Here is a 21,948-nt window from a genome sequence, read left to right as displayed (position 1 = left end):
TGGTGGGCAGAGCTCAGTAAAACTTTAATCAGCTTGTTTGCTGATGGGTGGGGCTGGGTTCCCTCCCTGTTGGTTGTTTAGCCTGAGGCAACCCAGCACTGGCGCCTTTCCCAGGGGCCCCTTGGTGGGGCTAATGGGAGACTCTGGGAGGGCTCACGCCAAGGAGTACTTCCTGGAACTTCTGCTGCCAGTGTCCTTGTCCTCACGGTGAGACACAGCCACCCCCCTCCTCTGCAGGAGACCCTCCAACACTAGCAGGTAGATCTGGTTCAGTCTCCTATGGGGTCACTGCTCCTTCCCCTGGGTCCCCATGCACACATTACTTTGTGTGTGCCCTCCAAGAGTGGAGTCTGTTTCCCCCAGCCCTGTTGAAGTCCTGCAGTCAAATCCCGCTAGCCTTCAAAGTCTGATTCTCTAGGAATTCCTCCTCCCATTGCCAGACCCCCAGGTTGGGAAGCCTGACGTGGGGCTCAGAACCTTCACTCCACTGGATGGACTTCGGTGGTGTAAGTGTTCTCCAGTCTGTGAGTCACCCACCCAGCAGTTATGGGATTTGATTTTACTGTGATTGCGCCCCTCCTGCCGTCTCATTGTGGCTTCTCCTTTGTGTTTAGACATGGGGTGTGTTTTTTGGTGAGTTCCAGTGTCTTCCTGTCGACGATTGTTCAGTGGTTAGTTGTGATTCTGGTGCTCTCGCAAGATGGAGTGAGAGCATGTCCTTCTACTCCGCCATCTTGAACCAGTCTCCCAGCAGGCAGATTCTTAACCATTGCACCACCAGGAAAGCCCTAGATTTTTTTGATGATAGCCATTCTGACCGGTGTGAGGTGATACCTCATTGTAGTTTTGATTTGCATTTCTCTAATGAATTGTGATGTTGAGCATCCTTTCATGTGTTTGTTGGCAATCTGTACATCTTGTTTAAGGAGGCTTTTTAGACTTTTTTTTTTTTTAGTATTGTCACCCTCCTACCCATGAAGATTTAATACCACAAATACACAGTGTATCTGTTTATGTACTGCATATATGTTTGCTTAAGAACAAGTAAGGTATTTTAACCCCTGAGAACCAGTTTTTGCCCCCTTGGGGCAATATTGCCCCATTGAGAATGCATGTTTTAAGCTAAGCTGGAGGCAGTCTAAAGTCTAGAAACAACCGAGACCAAAACGTCTGCTTGCTGTCTTGCCTGCCCACAGAAAAGTTACCTTAGGCTCACATCTGAGTGCTGAAGCCGGGGTTTCGTCGCGTGGCTGTGATTTTTACCCACAGTAATAACAACATAATATTGAGCACAGTGTATACTCGTATATGTAATTCAAGTGTTTTAATACTCAGTATTTATTCGTACTGCTTGTCATGTACTCTATTTTTATTCTGTATTCTTTAAAAAGTAGTTTTATTGAGATAATTTGCATGCTGTAAAATTCAGCTGTTTTTATTTTATATATTTTTTGTTGTAAAAAGAAATGCTGGTTGTGACCCACTGACTTGCAAAAGCATGACAGCCAGCCAGCAGAGCAATGCCAAGGCATAGCTGGTCTAGAGACTACCCACAGTCTACCAGAGAGGTGAGAAGGAAGATGTGGCAGAGTCCTAACCTTGAAGCCCTGTAGTCATTGGATTTTGTTTTAATAAATGCCCTTGAACTTGAACAAACTGGCTGTTTTACTCCTTGGTAGGGGTGAAAGCTGGAGAGCTCATGGCAGGGGAGGGCTGCAGTGAGTGTTTTAAGCCCGCAGGTAAAAACTGCTTTGGTGGCAGCCAAAGGGCTTGCCTCCCAAGGAAGGTGAAATGGGCATCTTCATTCTGTGTTTTGTGATGCCAGCACACATAACCCTCTCCCCACCGAAAGAAGGTGAGTGGGGAGATGGAGGGAGGGAAGATTGGGTTTATCCATAAGAATATTGGAGAGAGTGGGATCTGTATATTTGATTAATTTGCTGTCATTCATCTGTTAAAATGGGATTCAGCACTGAGGAAGTGAAGTAGGAAACTACTAAGTTTTCATTAGGAGAATGGAAGAAGAGAGGGTCTAAAGAATGAGGTGTAGCTGTGCTTTGTTGGGGTCTATACATGATCAAAGGGAGGCCTTGCCTATAGCTAGAGGGAATCAGCAGTGAAGACATGGAAGTGAGTGGTTGAAAGGTCCAGAGAGGAGATTTTGGCCCTGCTTACTATTTTTTTTTTTTTGGTCACGCCTTGAGGCATGCAGGATCTTAGTTCCCCGACCAGGAATCAAACCTGTTCCCCCTGCAGTGGAGTGTGGAGTCTTAACCATTGGACCACCAGGGAAGTCCCTGCCTCTGCTTACTTTTGACCCCAGTGCCAGGCAGGGCAGGAATATGGTAGGACCAAATAAAACTGAGGCATCCCATCCCAGAGCAGCGGAATGATAAGAGCAAATATTCATTGAGTGTTTACTGCATGCTAGAAACTAAACATTTTATATTCTCAGATTTAATCTTTTGAAACTGTGAGACTGTAGGTTATGTTAGTGCTCCCCAACACCCCATTTCATGTTGAAGAAACTGAGATACAGGGAGGTAAAGAAACTTGTTCAGAGTCACACAGTTACTTGTTCTTACATGTAATGTAAATGCAGGGCACTGGAGACCCTGCCTTGAAGTGGTGAACCCACTGCCTCTGGGACCATGTCTGCTGCACCAGACTTCTGAAGAGTATAGCCTACCTGGCAGATCCCATGGTCTTCATTTAAGTTGCTTAGTCTCCAGGTTGCTACCCTTAAGTTCACTCTTAGAGGCTGGTGACCACAATACTAAAAATAACATTGTTCTAGAGAATATTTATAGTTTTTTCACTCCCTCTTCTTGAGTACAGACTGTGCCTATCTGGGAAATAACCACTTATTTTAGGACTTTAGAGTTGGACACTTAAATGGTAGGACTTGTTAAGTGGTAGTCATATTTCAAGTTAGTTCTACAGACATTTGCATGCTTCCTAAGTGCCCTGTGATGTACCCGGTGCCAGGGTGACAAATGTTATCACAATCTGGTAGGGGAAATAGACACAACCAATGTTTAAATTGCAGTGAAACAATATAAGTAGAGCAGTAAAAGGAACATTAAGGAGTATGGGAGATTAGGAAGAACTTCCCAGAAGAGTTAACATTTGAGTTCTGTTTTGAAGGATGAATAGGAGTTTGCCTGGTAGGTAAGTAGTTGCAGAATAATTAAGTGAAAATTGCTAGAGAGATGAACAGAGGCTTCCTTCTGATATTATTGCCAGTGTGTTTAGATTCTTAATGATGTAGTAGAAGGAGTTTCCGGGTAAAATCTCCCCTTTTTCACTAATGTCCTGAAATGCCATTGGAATCCTATGCCTCAATGGTAGGGTTGGACAACTAGGGATTATACTTTGGGCCGGTTATAGGAGGGACAAAATTGCTACCCATGTAGCACCTACAGGTACACTGCAACTCTGAGCAGAGTTTTCTACTTGTGTGAGAAGATGATGGTATTCCCTGCAGCCTAGCTCCAACCCAAGACTGATTGCAATTGCTCGGTGAGATTTTTCTTCTCTTATATGTAAATAGTTGATTGATTGCTGTTACTGAGAAGGTATTAAGCATTCAGCCACGAAAGTTTGTTGAGCACTGACTTTTTTGTATGGAGGGTAGGTGAGACCCATACACAGAAATTGGGTTTTTGAAGTATAACATGCATTCAGTGAAGTGTACAGATATCAAATATACTGCTTGATGGATTTTTACATGTGTGTATACCTTTGTAACCACCCACATTCAAATCAAGATGGAGAACATTTCCAGCACCCCAGAAGGTTCTCTTGTGCCCCTTCTCTGGTAATGCCCATTACTCCCCCACAATCTCCCCTGAGCACTATTCTGACTTTGTCACCAAAAATTAGCTTTGCCTGTTCATGAACTTTATTTAAATGGAATCATACAGAATGTACTGTTTTATATCTGGTTTCTCTTACTCAGCTTTGTAATTGTGAGATTCATACAAATTGCTGGAGAGCACTGATAACCGTTAAGACTGTTAGGAAGACACCCAGAATGTGATTTATGCCACTGAGAGTTGGTATGAATTTATTGGCGGCATTTGTTTATTCAGTACCCATTTACAAGTGCCATACACCAGGAGCTTTGCAAGGGCTTGGGATTAAAGATGAAGAAGTTCCTGCCATCAAGGACTTTCAGTCTAATGAAGGAGATAGACACATACATAATTAGACATAATACACATAATTAAAGTGAAGAATTGGTCAACTTTTATGGATGAAAATGGTTTTTGAAAGATTTTCTAGAGGAGGTGAAATGTCTTCTGATTGTCAGAGGAGTAAAATTTTTCCAGGTGGTCAAGTACAAGTGTGGAGATGTGAAGCAGCATGGTATCTTCAGAGACCTGCATTAGTGATGCTTTGATTTTAGATTGATTAAGATGTGTAAGAATGCCAAAGATATCACTTTGGGAAGAAATTTTGAGGGAAACCTTGGTGTGCAAGTTTGGCTTCTGTTTTAGGTGGAGCTGTGGGAGATGACCACTCTAGTGAGCGGTTGTAAATGCATCATTATGGAGAAGGCAGAGAATGGAAGTCAAATTTGGTGATTGCTGTAGCCAAGGAAAAACTCCCCGCAGTGCTTTATTGTTGATGTTGTGGAAGACTTCTATGAGGTTAGATAAAACTACAGAGATGCTTATAATGAATGTGGTATTTTTTTCAATAATTGAGATGACTTGAGATGTCCCGTTAAGCCATCGAAAATTTCCTAAGGGTGGATTTTGATGCAGCATCTCTCCTTAATTGTGGGGTTTTGTAGCAAAGTGTGTTCCCCCTTCTATCAGTTTGCTGAGGCTACCATAACAAAATACCACCGACTGCGTGGCTTACACAGAAATTTATTTTCTCACAGTTCTGGAGGCTAGAAGACCAAGATCAGGGTGGCTGGTTTGGTCTCTTCTGAAGCCTGTCTCTTTGGCTTGCAGTCCTCCTTCTCACTATGTCGTCACGTGGTCTTTTCTCTGTGTTGTCTGTGTCCTGATCTCTTCTTCTTTTTTTTTTTTTTTTTGCGGTACGCGGGCCTCTCCCTGCTGTGGCCTCTCCTGTTGCAGAGCGCTCCGGACGCCACGCAGGCTCAGCCACCATGGCTCACGGGCCCAGGTGCTCCATGGCATGTGGGATCTTCCCAGACCGGAGCACAAACCCGTGTCCCCTGCATTGGCAGGCGGACTCTCAACCACTGCACCACCAGGGAAGCCCTGATCTCTTTTTAAAAGGACACCAGCCATATTGGACTAGGGCCCACTCCAGTGACCCCCATTTTTAACATAATTATCTCTGTAAAGGCCTGCTCTCCACATACTGTCACATTCTGAGGTACTGGGAGTCAGGGTTTCATCATATGAGTTTTAGGACGGGGGAGGACACAGTTCAGTTCATCATACCCATGTTTCAGAACCTGCTCTAGCATTGTTGGGCTGTATGAGGGCTGTCACCTGGGAAACTCAGGGGTCAGAACCACGTCAAGACAAGTGGGGAGCAGTGTTGTAGACCAGAGTCTGCTGTGACCCCTGTGCGGGCTGGGCTTGCTCTTAAATTGCCATCTCTGATTTCCTCGTGGCTGTCTGTGTACACATAAACCTGTGAGCCTTGGGTAATACGTCTAAAACGGTTAAGACTGGTATTTTGTCAATTAACAGAGATTGAAAATAGGGCCTAAGAAGAAAAGAATCCAACCTGTAAAGGCCAGGTGCATGTCACAAGGAAAGTGATTTCATAACTCTTAATGATCTGTTCCAGTGCTGAACAAACCATATCCCTCTCCTGCCTTTTAACCCTTTGCTTTGATTAGCTGAAGTTAAACAGCCTTGGCATTCTCCATATCAAAACATTTGAATACCAAAGAGCTGTTTCTAAATCAGATCACCTTAAACTTCCTCATCCTTGTGGGCAGAAAGTTGTTTTCTGTAGAGGATTTTATTTTGAATTTTTTGTTGTGATGGCCACCTGAGAGGATGGAGAGTGGGGATTTTTCTTTTAAGGAAGTATCTTAAGGAGGTGCTTTTAGATAGTCACCTCTTAAACTTGTTTCATTGGAGACAGAGAGAAGTCTTGTTAGGATGAATTTTGTAGGGGCTGCTTTTGTTTTAATCCACATTGGGATTCTATGGTGGCAGATGAGGCTGTTACAGGTACCTGGGAACTGGAAATCTGGTTTTTAGTGTAATAGTGTTTATTATAACGGTGTGTGTCCCAGAGTTGCTGTGATAAGACCCTTTTTCAGAATTAGAACTTTAAAGCTTCTAGGCTATTAAGAGAACTCATGCAGAGTTGAATGAGATGTGTTAGCTCACATCATATTAGACCCAGCCTAATGTGAAGCGGGGTTTTGGGGAAGTCATGAAATGCCCAAGTGTTTTCATGTTGCATCAGTGTAAATGCGAGTGCAGTTCCGTTGCCTGTTTGTTCTTTTGCTTAGCTGTGGGCTGGTTGACCATGAGTTTGATTTTTGCCAGGATGGTCTGGGTCAGAAAGAAGCATTTAAAAATCTTCGGGGGCTTCCCTGGTGGCGCAGTGGTTGAGAGTCTGCCTGCCGATGCAGGGGACACGGGTTTGTGCTCCGGTCTGGGAAGATCCCACATGCCGCGGAGCGGCTGGGCCCGTGAGCCATGGCCGCTGAGCCTGCGCGTCCGGAGCCTGTGCTCCGCAACGGGAGAGGCCACAGCAGTGAGAGGCCCACGTACAGCAAAAAAATAAAATAAAAATAAAAATCTTTGAACAGCATTCTAAGGTAGTGTGCACTGTGGCTCTGATTTCTGTTTATATTAATATAATATTCGTGTTCTCTTCGACTTGCTTGGGTGTTTACTGATGAATGAGGTTCCTTGAACAGATATTACTGAGTATATGTTAATTCTTTTATAAGGAGTAAGTTAGTTGTTTGAAATGGGTCATAGTTCAAAAGTGTACCCAGAATTTTACTTAGTTTTTGAAGAAACAAAACTCTTTCAAATCTGTTAAAAAGCAAAATTCAACTGAGTAAATTTTAAAGATCCTATTGGCATTATTCAACGATTCATGAATTGGGCAGCATCCCATCCAGCAGATGGAAAGGAGCTCTAAAGAGCTGTACAAAATGAAAGACTAATTTGCAGAAGGGGGTGGGACGAGGAAGTTACTAGCAAAGAGTGGATTGTTTGTGGCAAGGTCACTTTCCTTTAGAGGACTGCAGGGGTCTGTCAAGCACTAGGGCTAACCAGGTAATTCCAGGTGGACTGGCTTAAGATTCCACTCCTGGGAGAGGTTGCAACTGTAAATTAGGTGTTAAGTCTTTGTTCCACAGGTGACTCCATTTTGGTTCAGTTGTATCTCTCTTAACAAAGTTCTTCTCTGTTTAGTAAACAATATTTCTCATACCTTCAGCAAATTAAATGTTTTAACTTTCCACATTTTCCTACTTTGTTTCCTACCATTTCGTTCTCCTCTACTCTTAGATTTGACTCCATTGACTTTTTTTTGGTGGTCCTTGATTTTTTTTCTTTTTTACAAACTAGGTAGATAATACTATTCTTGAAAAGTGTTTTTTAACCACAAAGGTGCTGGCAATGCTTATATGCTGTGGATATAAGGGCGCCTACGACTGTTGGGCCCACAACAGACTGATTTGAGATTCAGTGTAACTTGGTAGAGTGGTATGTTTTATTGGCACCTTCCATCTGTGGAAATCCTTGAGCATTTGCTGCCATATTTTCTAGACATGTCTCCTGACTTTCTTGAGTCCCCCCTGCCCGCCCTTTTTAAATTAGAAATATTCAACAGAATAATTCAGATGATATCCTACTTCAAGAGAAGAAGGATGAGGTAGGATCCATAGGTAACATTGCATTGGGGAGTGGATGCTCCCAATGTAGTGTGTCTTTGAGTCTTTGACCCCAATTCTTCAGTTTTCTCTAGTAGTATTTTACATTCATACCCTTGCCATAACGTCATGGTGGATGGCATTATGTCCCTACTCCTTGATTTTGGGCTTGGCTATATGACTTGCTTTATAGGCCAGTGGGTTGTTGGTGAACACGATGAAAGCAGAGGTCTGCAGTGTGCTCATGCTGGTGGGCTTGTCCTCTTGTGCCTTTGCCATCACCGTGAGAAGAGCCCTGAGTAGCTGTAGCCTCTTCAGTGTGGGCCTCAGAGTGAGACCATAGAGCAGAGCCACCACAGCACATCTGTAGCTTAAAGCAGAGCCAACGCAACTCAGATGCCTGAGGGAAAATTAAATGTTTATGCCAGTGAGATTTTGTAGTTTGTTGTTGTACAGAATTATTGAGGCAATAGATGACTAATACAGTCACCCTGCTGCATCCAGGACAGTTCCAGGACCTTAGTAGCAGGCTTTCTTGAATGGTCTCTCCTCCTACCTGGCCATTTACGGGATTCTCAGCTGGCCCACCCCACCCTTTTCTTTCCACATACTGTTTTCCTCATTCTACCTTATTGTTCTCTTCTACTTTATAGCTTTATAGCTTTATTACTTATATATTATGTTCTCTCCTAACTTTTCCATGTCCAAAGCCATTTATGACTCCTCCAGTTTGCCTTACACTCGTAACTTCTCAGCTCCTACTCCTGTTGCTTATGCCTTATTCTTTCGGTACCTTCCATTTCAGATTTCTGAGAGAAAATCGACGTTGCCCAGCAGGTTTTTTTTCCACCCCAGAAATATCATGTCCTCAGTTGTTGGCCTGTTTAGGCATTGGCCACCCTTAGGTTAGGCGCCCACCTCTGGTCCAGTTAAATGTGTCAGGGACGTGTTGGGATGAGGGACATGTCTTGAAATACATGAGTGCCTAATACTGCCTTACTAATGGAGGCCATGAATGTGTGGAAAGCTTAGTGATAAGACAAGTCTTTTACACAGTATTGTATGTCATCTGGGGATTTTAGCTGGTATTGAAGCTTGTCAGTTTCTGGCCTCATCAGTTCCCCAGAGGGGAAGCTTTTAACTTGGCTTTTGCAAGTTTAAAATTTTCTGGGGCTGCATTCCATTTTTCAGTTTCCTAGTTCCAAGATAACCAGCCTTACAGCATGAGTTCTCAGGATGAACCTCTTTCAAGGAAAAATGTGAGAGAAGAGACCGTCTACTGGAAGGAAAGCTGACTCATGGCAAAACATTCCAGAGAGTTGAGAAGAAAATAAGTTGGCCTTATTCTGAAGTTTTAGGCTATTTAGGCTTTCCCATAGCTTTTCTGTATAGGGGGAGAGACTGGTCAAGTTAAAGCTGATTTATAGCAGTTATATGGTTGTGCTTAATTTAGGTTTATCTCTTAAGTATTTATGTTTTGGGGTACTATTATAAGTGGTACTATAAAAATGTTCATTTACAATTGTTCCTTGCTAGTATATAGAAATACAGTTGGCTTTTGTATGTTGATCTTAAATCCTATGATCTTATTAAACTAATTTACTGATTTTAGAAACTTTATTGTAGATTCTTTGGGATTTACTGTATTGATAGTTATGTTGAGTGCAAATGAAGACAATTTTATTTCTTCCTGTTTAATCTGTATGCCTTCTATTTCTTTTTCTTGTCTTATTGCACTGTCTAGGACCCCAGTATGATGTTGAAGTGATATGATGAGTTTAGACAACCTTGCCTTGTTCCTGAGTTTAGGGGAAAATTATACAGCCCCATTAACAGTAGGGTTTTTTGTCAGTGCTTTTTATTAGCTTGAGGAAGTTCACTTTTACTCCTAGTTTCCTGAGAGTTTTCATCATAAATGGATGTTGGAGTTTGTTACTTTTTGTGTATCTGTTGAGATGATCATGTGGGTTCTGTCTTTAGTCTGTTGATACAGTGAATTACATTAGTTAGTTTTTGATGTTGAATCCCTCTTGCACACCCAGGATGAATCCCACTTGGTCTTGATGTATTATCCTTTTTATACATTGCCATATTCAATATGATAGTATTTTGTTAAGGATTTTAGTGTCTTTGTTTTGATCTTTGTCTTTGACCTGTGGCTTCTTGTATTGCTGTTGCTGGATTTGGTGTCAGCATAATGCTGCCCTCATAAAATTAGATGGGAAGTGTTCCCTCTTCTGTTTTTTTTGGAAGAGTCTATGTAAAATATTGGTATACAGGAGATATTGCAGGTTCAGTTCCAGACCACTGCAATAAAGCAAATATTGTAGTAAAGTGAGTCACACAAATTTTTTGGTTTCCTAGTGCATATAAAAGTTATATTTATACTATACTATAGTCTGTTAAGTGTGCAATAGCATTATGTCTAAAAAACAATGTATGTAACTTAAATACTTTATTGCTAAAAAATGCTGACCATCATCTGGCAACACAGGGTTGCCACAAACCTTCAATTTGTAAAAAATGTAATATCTGTAAAGTGCATGAAGTGAAGTACAATAAAATGAGGTATGTCTGTAATTTTTTCTTTAATTAGTCGGTAAAATTTACCACTGAAGCAGTCTGGACTTGGAGTTTTCTTTGTTAGAAGGTTTTTAACTACAAATTCACCATCTTTAATAGATGAAGGCTGTTCAGGTTTTTTTTCTTTTCTTTTCAAGTGAGCTTGGCTAGTTTGTGTCTTTTGAGGAACTCATCCATTTCATCTAAGATGTCCAAATTTAGAGGCACAAAGTTAATATTATTTTCCTTTTAACTGTGTGTAGGATTCCTAGAGCCTCCTTTTTGAGTCCTTATGTTGGTAATTTTTGTCTTTTCTCTTTTTTTCTTGATCATTCTGGCTAGAGGTTTATCAACTTTATTGATCTGTTCAAAGAATTGGATTTTGGTTTCATTAATTTTTCTATTCTTATTTTTCTGTTCTCAACCTCATTGATTTTTGTTCTTATTATGATTTCTTTCCTTCTACTTTATTTTTTTAGACTTCTTAAAATATTCGTTTTTATTATGGTTTATCACAGGATATTGAATATAGTTTCCTGTGCTATACAGTAGGACCTTGTTGTTTGTCCATCCTATATGTAATAGTTTACATCTGCTAATCCCAAACTCTCACTCCTTCCCTCCTCCACCCCCCTTCCCCTTGGCAACCACAAGTCTGTTCTCTATGTCTCTGAGTCTGTTTCTCTTTTGTAGATAGGTTCATTTGTGCCATATTGGTCTTTCTCCTTCTGGCTTACTTCACTTAGTATGATAATTTCTAGGTGCATCCATGTTTCTGCAAATGGCATTATTTCATTCTTTTTTTATGGCTGAGTAATATTCCATTGTTTACATGTACCACATCTTTATCCATCCATCTGTCGATGGACGTTTGGGTTGTTTCCATGTTTTGGCTATTGTGAATAGTGCTGCTCTGAACATAGGGGTGCATGTATCTCTTTGAATTATAGTTTTGTCTGGATGTATGCCAGAAGTGGGATTGCTGGATCATATGGTAATTCTATTTTTAGTTTTCTGAGGAAGCTCCACACTGTTTTCCATAGTGGCTGCAGCAACTTACCCTTCTACTTTAATTTGATCTCCCTTTTTAGTTTCTTATGGTGGAAGCTTAATTCGAGTAAGCCGTTTTTTTTTCTTTTCTTTTTTTTTTCTTTAATAAACTTTTAGTGCTATAAACTTTCCTTTAGGCACTGCTTAAGCTGCATCCCATAAATTTTTATATGTTGTGTTTTGATGTTCATTCAGTTAAAAATATTTTCTAGGACTTTGCTGGCGGTCCAGTGGTTAAGACTCTGCGCTTCCACTGGGGTGTGGGTTTGATCCCTGGTCAGGGAACTAAGATCCCACATGCCGTGCGATGTAGCCAAAAAAAATTGTTTTTCTAATTTCCCTTGTCGCTTCCGTTTTGACCCAGGGTTGTTTAGAAATGTGTTTTATTTCCCATTACTTGTGGATTTTCCAGATACCTTCTTCTTGATGATTTCAAATTTAATTACTTTATGGCAGAGAATATACTCTGGTATAATTTCAATTATTTTTTTTGGAGGGGGGTGTACACGGGCCTCTCACTGTTGTGGCCTCTCCTGTTGTGGAGCACAGGCTTCAGATGCGCAGGCTCAGCAGCCATGGCTCACGGGCCCAGCTGCTCCGTGCCATGTGGGATCTTCCCAGACCAGGGCACGAACCCGTGTACCCTGCATTGGCAGGCGGACTCTCAACCACTGCACCACCAGGGAAGCCCAATTTCAATTCTTTTAATTAAATTTGTTGAGATCTGTTTTGTGGCCAAGAATATAGATTATATTGGTAAATGTCCCCATGCACTTGAGAAAAATATTCTGCCTTTGGGACTTGCCTGGCGGTGCAGTGGTTGGGAATCCACCTGCCAATGCAGGATCGGACACAGTTTCAATCCCTGGTCCGGGAAGATCCCACATGCTGCGGAGCAACTAAGCCCGTGCACCACAACTACTGAGCCTGTGCTCTAGAGGCCGCAAGTCACAATGAAGAGTAGCCCCCACTCACCACAACTAGAGAAAACCTGCATGCAGCGACAAAGACCCAACGCAGCCAAAAAAATAAAAATAAATATTCTGCCTTTGTAGGGTGGAATGTTCTGTAAATGTTAATTAGGCAAGTTGGTTGATAGTGTTATGCATACCGTCTATATCCTTACCCATTCTTTGTCAACTTGTTGAATTACTGAAAGAGGACTGTTGAGTCTCCAAATATATATAATTATATGCTATATATGATTTAAATTATAGTATATATATTTTATATATATATTTCTTCTTTGAGTTCTATCAATTTTTGCTTCATGTGCTTTGACACTGTTGTCAGGTGCATACATATTAAGGATTATTATATCTTCTTGATGAATTAACCTCTTTGTCATTATGTGAATGACTCTTAATATTCCTTCTTCTGAAGTCTACATCGTTTGATATTAATGGAGCCTCTGGCTTGCTTTTGATTAATACTTGCATGGTTTATCTTTTTCCATCATTTGATTGGAAATTTCATTTTCTATCTCTTTTAACTTGTCTTGAAAGTAGATTTCTTACAGAATGTATGTAACTGGGTCTTGTGATAATCTCTGCCTTTTAATTGAGATGTTTATTTTGTTTAAGTCTTTGTTGAGTTTGTTACAATATTCCTTCTACTTTATGTTCTGACTTTTTGTCCGGGAGGCATGTAGCATCCCAGCTCCCTGACCAGGGATCGAACCTGCACCCCCTGCATTGGAAGACGAAGTCTTAACCACTGGACCACCAGGGAATCTCCTAATTGAGATGTTGAGATTATTTACATTTAACATAATTACTGATGTGGTTGGATTTAAATCTATCATCATATTAGTTGATTTTTCTTTGTTCCATCTGATCTGTTCCCCCTTTTCTCTTTATTTCTTCTTCTAGACTGAGGGGTTTTAAACCCTCATTTTATCTCTATTATGGGTATGTTAGTTGCACCTCTTAAAAATTTTTTAGTGATAGCCCTAGGGTTTACAATGTACATCACAGTCTACCTTCACGTAATATTATACTATTTCACATTTCACATGCTAACAATACGGTATGCTTCTCGTTTTTCCCTTCCATCCTGTGTGACTATTGGTATCGTGTGTTTTACTTTTACATATATTATAAACTCCACAATACACTGTTACTATTTTTGCTTTAGATAGTTTTGGAATAATTAAAACTATGGGGGAAGGGTTTTTTATATTTACTTACATTTTGATCATTTCTGGAGCTATTAACTTTTTTTTTTTTTTTTCGGTACGCGGGCCTCTCACTGCTGTGGCCTCTCCTGTTGGGGAGCACAGGCTCCGGACGCGCAGGCTCAGCGGCCGTGGCTCACGGGCCCAGCCGCTCCGCGGCATGTGGGATCCTCCCGGACCGGGGCACGAACCCGTGTCCCCTGCATCGGCAGGCGGACTCTCAACCACTGCGCCACCAGGGGAGGCCTGGAGCTATTAACTTTTATGTTAATAGCTGGATCCTCATTTTTTGTCAAGTATCATATACCTTTTACTTGAAGAACCTCTCTACAATTTCTTGTAGGGCAGGTGTGCTGACATTGAATTACCTCATCTTTTGTTCATCTGAAAAGCCATTATTTTGCCTTCATTTTTGAAAGATATTTTTGCTGACTATAGCATTCTGGGTCATGAAGTTTTTCTTTTCCCCTTTCAGTACTTAAAAGGTATTACTCCGTTATCTCCTGGATTGCAAGTAGTCTGTTGAATTTTTATTTTTTCTCAGAAGGTAATGTCTTTTTCCTCCAGCTGTTTTTCAGATTTTCTCTTTAACTTTGATTTTTTAGCAGTTTAACTGTGAAGTGTCCAGGTATGTGTTCTTTGTTGTCTTTATTTGTTTGCTTACTGTTTATATTTATTCTGTAGGATTCTCTGAGCTTCTTAAATCTGTGGTTTGATGACTTTATTTTTGGAAAATTATCAGCCGTTTTTCCTTCAAATATTATTTCTGCCTTGTTCTCCACCTCTAGCTACATGTCTGTGGTATCATTTGATCATATCACAGCTCTTGAATGTTCTTTCTGTTGTGTCCTTCCTATCCCACCCCTATTCCCCCCTCTTTGTGTTTTAGTTTGGGTGATTTCTAGTGATCTGTCTTCAAGTTCATTGGTTCCTTCCTTGATTATATTGAGTGTTCTGGTGGGCCCCTCAAAGGAACTTTTCATCTCTGATACCTTTACAAAAAAAGATAGCCTTTCTGTTTGACTCTTTCTTACATATTCTGGCCTTCTGTTGAAATTTGCCATCTATTCATGCGTATTGTCTACTAAATTCTTTAACATGTTAAGCATTGTTATTTTAAATTCCCTATCTGGGTCATCTCTCAGTCTGGTTCTCTTGATAGCTTTGTCTCTGTTTCATACCCACTTAGCTTTTTTGTATACCTTGTAATGTTTGATCAACTGCTGGACATTATTATAGAACAGTAGAGACTGAGTTGGACATTAAATATTGATATTGAGATTACATTAAGGGTAGGTTTTGGGGGGAAGAAGACCACATTTGTGCATATAAAATATTCAGGATCTGTTATGGGACTGGGAACATAATTTTACTTTCTCCAGTTATAAAATTTTACATTTCTATAACTTACTGTTCTTTTTACAGCATCCCTAGGAGTTATCTTATCAGAACTTGCCCTCATAGTTACTTTCTCCTTTGTTTCTGCTCCCACTGTACCTGAAACTCTTCCTTAGTTCTGTTGGCATCCACACCAAATGCCATTTGTTAGCAGGTTTGTATTTTCTCACTAGACTATGATTTCTTGAAGTAGGTAGAGTGTCTTATTCATATTTGGATCTCTATGATCTTCTAACTACATTTCAAATATATATATATATATATATATTGTTAGAATTGAATTGATTTTATTAAACGATTTTTATTCCTTAGCCAGAAATCCACACTGCCTCCACCCACCTGCTGCCACCAGTTAGTGGGAATATTGGCTCTGGTTTTCCAGTCAACTGTGATGTATCTAAAAAATGCTCTGGAGTGAAAAGTGAGGCCTGGACATGGATGAATTTATGAAGAGGTAGCTCTTGCATTACATTTTTTTTTTCCTCTGCTAGTTTTATGTGTATATTTTGTCTCTCTACCTTGACAGTAAGGTTTAGAGAGGAACTAGCTGTCTTCTGCTTCTCCTCTAGTGTCTTTTAATAAGTAGCACAATGTTGAGCACACGGTAGACGCTCAGCAAATAATTAAATTAAAAATTTCTGAGATTTAATGATACTAATGGATTTTGGAATGAGTTGCCAGTAGCTTTTCTTTTCCTGTTTATCCCTAAAAAATTTTGAGTAATGATGAGGATGATATTTTTCCATTCCTTACTGGCTCTGTTTTCTTTGGCAAGTTTCTTAACATCCTGTGCTTTGGTTTATTCAGCTATACAATGGGAATAATAACAGTACCTATCTCATAAGATTATTACGATGATTAAGAAAAATAATGCAGTAAATGTTAGTTGCTGCATTCTAGCTTCTCAGTTATTATTAGCAGTGCGTGTTAGAAGGGCATCTAAGTTTTTAGACGCTAAGTTCTTTCAGTAGGAGGGTTTTGCTATCTGAAAACCATCTATCTCAGGATGGATAAATATAACTATTTCTGTATTAAATAAGGAAGTAACCTTTGCTCAGAATATTAACAACAAAAAGGGAGCAGAGCTAATTAATTTCTACCTTGTTAGCAATAATGCAATGTTGTACCTTCTCTCTATTCCCAGGGGCATAGAGATCAATACAGAAATAGAGTTCCCAGATCAGCCTTCCCTAGGACCGAAGGTACTTCATCTTACAGATCATTCTTTTTTCTTTTTTAAAAACATTTATTTATTTATTTATATTTTTGGCTGCGTTGGGTCTTTGTTGCTGTGCGCAGCCTTTCTCTGGTTGCGGTGAGCGGGGTATTCTCCGTTGCAGTGCGTGGGCTTCTCATTTGTGATGGCTTCTCTTTGTTGTGGAGCATGGGCTCTAGGTGCTCGGGCTTCAGTAGCTGTAGCAGGTGGGCTCAGCAGTTGTGGCTCGCGGCCTCTAGAGTGCAGGCTCAGTAGTTGTGTGCACGGGCTTAGTTGTTCCGCGGCATGTGGGCTCTTCCTGGACCAGGGATCGAACCCATGTCCCCTGCATTGGCAGGTGGATTCTTAACCACTGCGCCACCAGGGGAGTCCTGCAGATCATTTTTAGTTACAGTTGACCATTGAACAACATGGGTTTGAACTGCACGGGTCCATTTACATGCAGATTTTTTTTTGTTTTTTGCTAAATATGTGCTACAGTACTACATGATCCATGGGTACAGAAGCTTGGATATGGAGGGTCGACTGTAAAGTTATACATAATTTTCAACTGCACATGGGGCGTCTACACCCCTCACCCCCACATTGTTCAAAGGTCAACTGCATATTTTAAAACTATATTAATCCTTACCTTTAGGCATTATTTATTGTTGTTTATTTTTACAGTCTCTTCCTTTTTACCACCATTATTGACCAAATCATGTTCAATAGATAAATAAAGCCCAGGCGGAATTATAGAAAGGTGACGATAGCCTGATGAGAGTTACTTAAAATATTTGGCAGACAGCTATTGGGAAAATATTGTTAAAACTGGTAAGGTGCAATTTTCTGGATTCACTGTTTTCCTTACCTAACAAGAAGGTACAAAACACACAATTACAGTTGAAAAAGAATTCTCCTTTGAATAGCCTTGGTGCCTGTATTACTGAACCCCTTTGTTAAATTATTGGTTATGATACTTGAACAGTACTCTCTTCTCTAAATTCAGTACACTACTATTATATGTGGGATAAGGTTAATTATTCATATACTTTTTAAGTTTTGGAAGGAAACAGGTGATATATTTGACCTGCACATCTGTAGTATAATCAGTTGATGTTTTAACTGCTGTGATACCAAGTATAAAGTGATAATAACATAGCACGAACTATGTTAGGAGCAATGGGAATGGAGAAGGGATTGAAAGAAGGGAAGTTTAAATAGACTTTTTTTAACCACAGGGATTTTTTTTCATTATACTAAAGAGTATTTCTTATACAAAAATATTTATTTATACAAATGTTGGAAAAAACTGAAAAGTATAGATAAACTGCTAAAGACTTAGGAATACATACACGCCATTAAAAAAAAAAAAATATATATATATATATATATATATTTTGGTAGTCAGTTTCCTCAAATAACTTTTCTCAGGGTGTAGAGGCTTGAAGAGTTCAGTTTGGTGTCAGGACATCCTGTTTGTACCTTGGTAATAGTACATTGCCTGATGGAAAGCACACCTCGAGAAGAATGTTGTAAAGAGAATTTGTGCTGACAAAAGAAATCTGCCCAAAGTATGTCACATACAGTCTTTAGGGGCCACTACTGTCAGCTTTTTTCATGTTTGTTTTACATAAAGGCTTTCTGCAGTTTTTCATGCCTCGTGGATGGTGGCCAAACTTAGATCTGGTTATGAATTCCTGTCTCTTCTTTCCTTTAACCTTGAAAAAAACAGTTTTTATTATGGGAAATTTCAAACATACAGGTAACTGGAGAGAATAATACAGTGAATCCTCATGCCAGTCTTTTTTTTGTTTGTTTGGCGGTACGCGGGCCTCTCACTGCTGTGGCCTGTCCCCTTGCGGATCACAGGCTCCGGATGCGCAGGCTCAGCGGCCATGGCTCACGGGTCAAGCCGCTCCGCGGCATGTGGGATCTTCCCGGACTGGGGCACGAACCCGTGTCCCCTGCGTTGGCAGGCAGACTCTCAACTACTGCGCCACCAGGGAAGCCCCTTATGCTATTCTTATGTGTCCCTTCTCACTTTCTTTTTGACCTAGAGTATTTTGAAGAAAGTCCCAATAACCTATCATTTCACCTATAAATGTTTAGTGTATATATCTGTTGGACAGAAAAGCACATTATCACACACATTAACAGATTCCCTATAACCTAATTCCTTAACATTACCTAATACTGAATCTCTTGCCTTGATTTTTCTCAAAAATGACTTTTTACAGTTAACTCTTTGAATCAGGTTCAGATAAGGTCCACCTAATGCATTTGATTGATATTTTTTAATCACGTAATAAATTTCTTTCAATCTGTAATAAATCCCCTCTTTGTTGTTGTTGCTGTTACGCCATTTATTTGTTGAAGAAACTGGGTTGTTCCGCTTCCCCACATTATGGATTTTGATGATTGTATCCTTGTATCATATAACATGTTACTCTTTCTCCATATTACCTGTAAACAGGTAGTTAGATTTGGAGGCTAAACTATTTTTGTAATCATTCAGATTTTTAATTATTCATAGGTGGTATATTGTACTTCCCGTTCACATTAGAAGGCCATAATGTTTGACTGTCCTACTTTGTATGCTAAGATTAATTGGCGGGTTCATGTTGGCGTAGCCTTTTGTTGTCAAGTTGTATTGCCCCGTTTGGCCAACAAAAATCCATGGGGTGACGTTCTGACAGCCTGCGGATTTCCAGGTCTGTCCACCTTTCATCAAATGGCCCTAATTTAACCCTTACTGATGATTGTTGCCTGAATCATTTATTTCACTATTGTTACACTTTAAGAAGACAGAGACTTGTAGAAAATGAAATGAAAAGTTTTGACTAAGAACTTTTAAAAAAACAGAGTAAAATGAGGTGTCTGAAAAATTCGTTTATGCAAAGTACTTTTTTGTCTGATTATGTTTAGTGAAAGAAGTGTAGAAAGGAATGTTTAAAAGTTGTATGTTTAGGAATTCCCTGGCGATCCAGTGGTTAGGACTCCGTGATTCCACTGCTGCGCAGCACGGGCAAAAAAAAAAAAAAAGTATGTTTAGGTAAATTCCCCTCCATTTATTTGTTTTTGAATGAGTTATCTTTAACAGGTTTTACTGGAACAGATTTTTATTTTTTTTAATTTATTTTTTGGCTGTGTTGGGTCTCCGTTTCTGTGCGAGGACTCTCTCTAGTTGCGGCAAGCGGGGGCCACTCTTCATCGTGGTACGTGGGCCTCTCACTATCGCGGCCTCTCTTGTTGCGGAGCACAGGCTCCAGACGCGCAGGCTCAGTAGTTGTGGCTCACGGGCATAGTTGCTCCGTGGCATGTGGGATCCTCCCAGACCAGGGCTCGAACCCGTGTTCCCTGCATTGGCAGGCAGATTCTCAACCACTGAGCCACCAGGGAAGCCCAGAATTCTTTTTTTCACATTTATTTATTTATTTGAATGCGTTGGGTTTTAGTTGCGGCATGAGGGATCTTTCATTGCGGTGTGTGGGCTTGGTTGCCTCGCGGCATGTGGGATCTTAGTTCCCCGACCAGGGATCGAACCCGCGTTCCTTGCGCTGGAAGGCGGACTCTTAACCACTGGACCACCAGGGAAGTATGGGAACAGATTTTGAGCTAGACTCCTGCTTTTGGATTATCATGCATTTGCGAAATATTTTTATCTACGTTGGGGTTTGCTCCAAGGATAAGAAAGTTCTAAGGTTACTTTGGTTGGGGATTATGGATCATGAATCCATATAGGTCATTTGAATTCTTATAGGTCATTTTTTCTCACTGCTGTAGTCACATATTTCTCCTGTTATTCTACCTGGACGGCTGTTGTATAAATATCAGTAGTAATATTTAACCTTATATAGTACTTCCTATGTGCCAGACACTGTACTTTGTTATTTGCATGTACTAGTTTATTTAATCCTCACATGATTATCATCCCTGTTTTACATATGAGGAAACTGAGTCAGGGAGATTAAGTGATTTGCCTAGGTCACGCAGCTAATAAATGGCAAGAGCTAGAATTTTGGACGCAGACAGTTCGGTTGCAGGGTTTATGTTCTTAGCAGGAGGACAGAGTGGATTATGTAGTGTCTTCGTTACTAGAAAAATAGCTCAGGTGCACTGTCCTACTGTCCCTGGAGGATAATCTATATTTGTATATAAATCTGCATATATACGTGTTTTGTTTGCTTGTGTCTGTATATATAGAGAGACACATATATACACATAACATGTCCACTTGGAAGGGCAAGTATGTAGGGTTTTCCCTTTAGGAAGGTCCTTCTTACTCAGAAACCTTTTGTGAATCTCTTAACTGGACCTTAGTTGGAGGTGGCGGAAACAGCCCTCAGACTGGTATTATCATCTGGGGTAGAATCAGGCAGTCAGAATAGATGGTAAGTTCACAACAGAAACTTGGCAGACAGCCTGAGGTCACAGTCTGTTCAGAGAGCAAGTAGCTTGAACTTTAAAGCAAAAAGGGTCCAATGGCCAGAGTAGTATCCTGTGTGAATCAGCCACCTGGATCTTAGCTCTCAGGTTGTTTTTGGAGCAGAAAGCCATATAGCTCCTATCCAATACCATAAAAACAATTTTTCAAATTCTGCAAATCATAATAAATAGCAGCCATAGGTCTCAGTTATAGAACCAAGAGTCAGGAGGTACTATAGACTATTTGTCCCAAGTATTTCTCTGCTATCTCTTTGCTAAGTAATTTTTTAAAAATTGGAGTACTGTGTCTCATATTTCAACAAATTGTGAAATAATTTTCTTCCCCTCTTTTGCGTCCCCCATTCTGTTTTTACTTGAGCAAGTAAATTCATTATTTCTACCAAGTGTCAGTTCAAATGAATAATCTGAGCGGTCATGTTCTTTCACCAACAAAGTCACTACCTTTCTCTATGCTTTTATATTCGAATGGTGCTTGTTTTGTATTAGTCTGGTAAGAAGTTAATCTGTGTGGATAAGAAAATGATTAGATCCTCAAGGATCTGAACACTGTTGTAACAATCTGATGTTTTAAGCAGTTGGGTATCACTGATAGGGATGAGTTAATACAAAACTATGAGGAAGCCTCCTCAGGTCAGGAGCTGAATGAGCTGGATTTATCTAGTGTCTTTTAGTCTGTGTGTGAAGCTTCCAGCAGTTGTGTACCAGTGGTAAACTTGAACAGGAAAGGCCTCAAGGGATTGATTCTCTAGGTGTAAGAGCGAGGGTAGATTTAAAAACAACATATTTCTTAATTTTATTTATTCTATTTACAGACTCAAATATTGACACTTTTATGTAATTTTGGTAATCATCATTCCATGATTAACTTTTCCCAAATTTATAGAATTTCTTAAAGTACTTAACACATTTTGTTAAAGATGTTCATGCCTTCTAACAGAAGCAGATTTCCTAAATCATCCTCTTGACTTCCATGCATTCTTTCCTTTTTAGTAAGTTTCTTTCCTTTTTAGTAAGTTTCTCTTGGAGAAAAAAAAAGAATTTATGGAGAACTTGGTAAAAAGGGGAATATGTTAGTGTTTTTGCAGGATTCGTTTCCCATAGTTTTTTTTCTCTTGGTGTGTGGTTATTGTATATACTGGGTCACAGAATTAGACAATTTTAGGGCATAGGATCCTTAGGAAAGGGTTTTTAAAATCTGAGGTCAAATACCCTCATTTTAGAGTTGAAGAAACAGAGTTGATTCTTCTTTTTTTTTTTTTTTTTTTTTTTTGGGGAACC

General features: G+C 40.1%; 1 protein-coding gene across 2 annotated transcripts in view; it reads left to right on the top strand.

Annotated features, from left to right (window-relative positions):
- Positions 1-21,948, top strand: part of CHD6 (chromodomain helicase DNA binding protein 6) — a 208,879-nt gene that overhangs the window by 20,634 nt on the left and 166,297 nt on the right. Inside the window, exons 1-2 of one of the 2 annotated variants that reach the window (XM_024742931.1) lie at positions 15,410-15,480; positions 16,171-16,228. The exons of the other annotated variant lie outside the window; for it this stretch is intronic. The gene's annotated coding sequence lies outside the window, so the exon portion shown is untranslated. Of the gene's footprint in view, positions 1-15,409; positions 15,481-16,170; positions 16,229-21,948 lie in introns of those variants that run through there. 2 annotated transcript variants of the gene reach the window in all.

This window comes from Neophocaena asiaeorientalis, unplaced genomic scaffold (genome assembly GCF_003031525.2).
Source record: "Neophocaena asiaeorientalis asiaeorientalis breed wild unplaced genomic scaffold, Neophocaena_asiaeorientalis_V1.1 scaffold82, whole genome shotgun sequence".
Classification (NCBI taxonomy): Eukaryota; Metazoa; Chordata; class Mammalia; order Artiodactyla; family Phocoenidae; genus Neophocaena; species Neophocaena asiaeorientalis.
The sequence above is the reverse complement of the archived record's forward strand: the minus strand, read 5'-3'. Positions and strand labels throughout refer to the sequence as shown.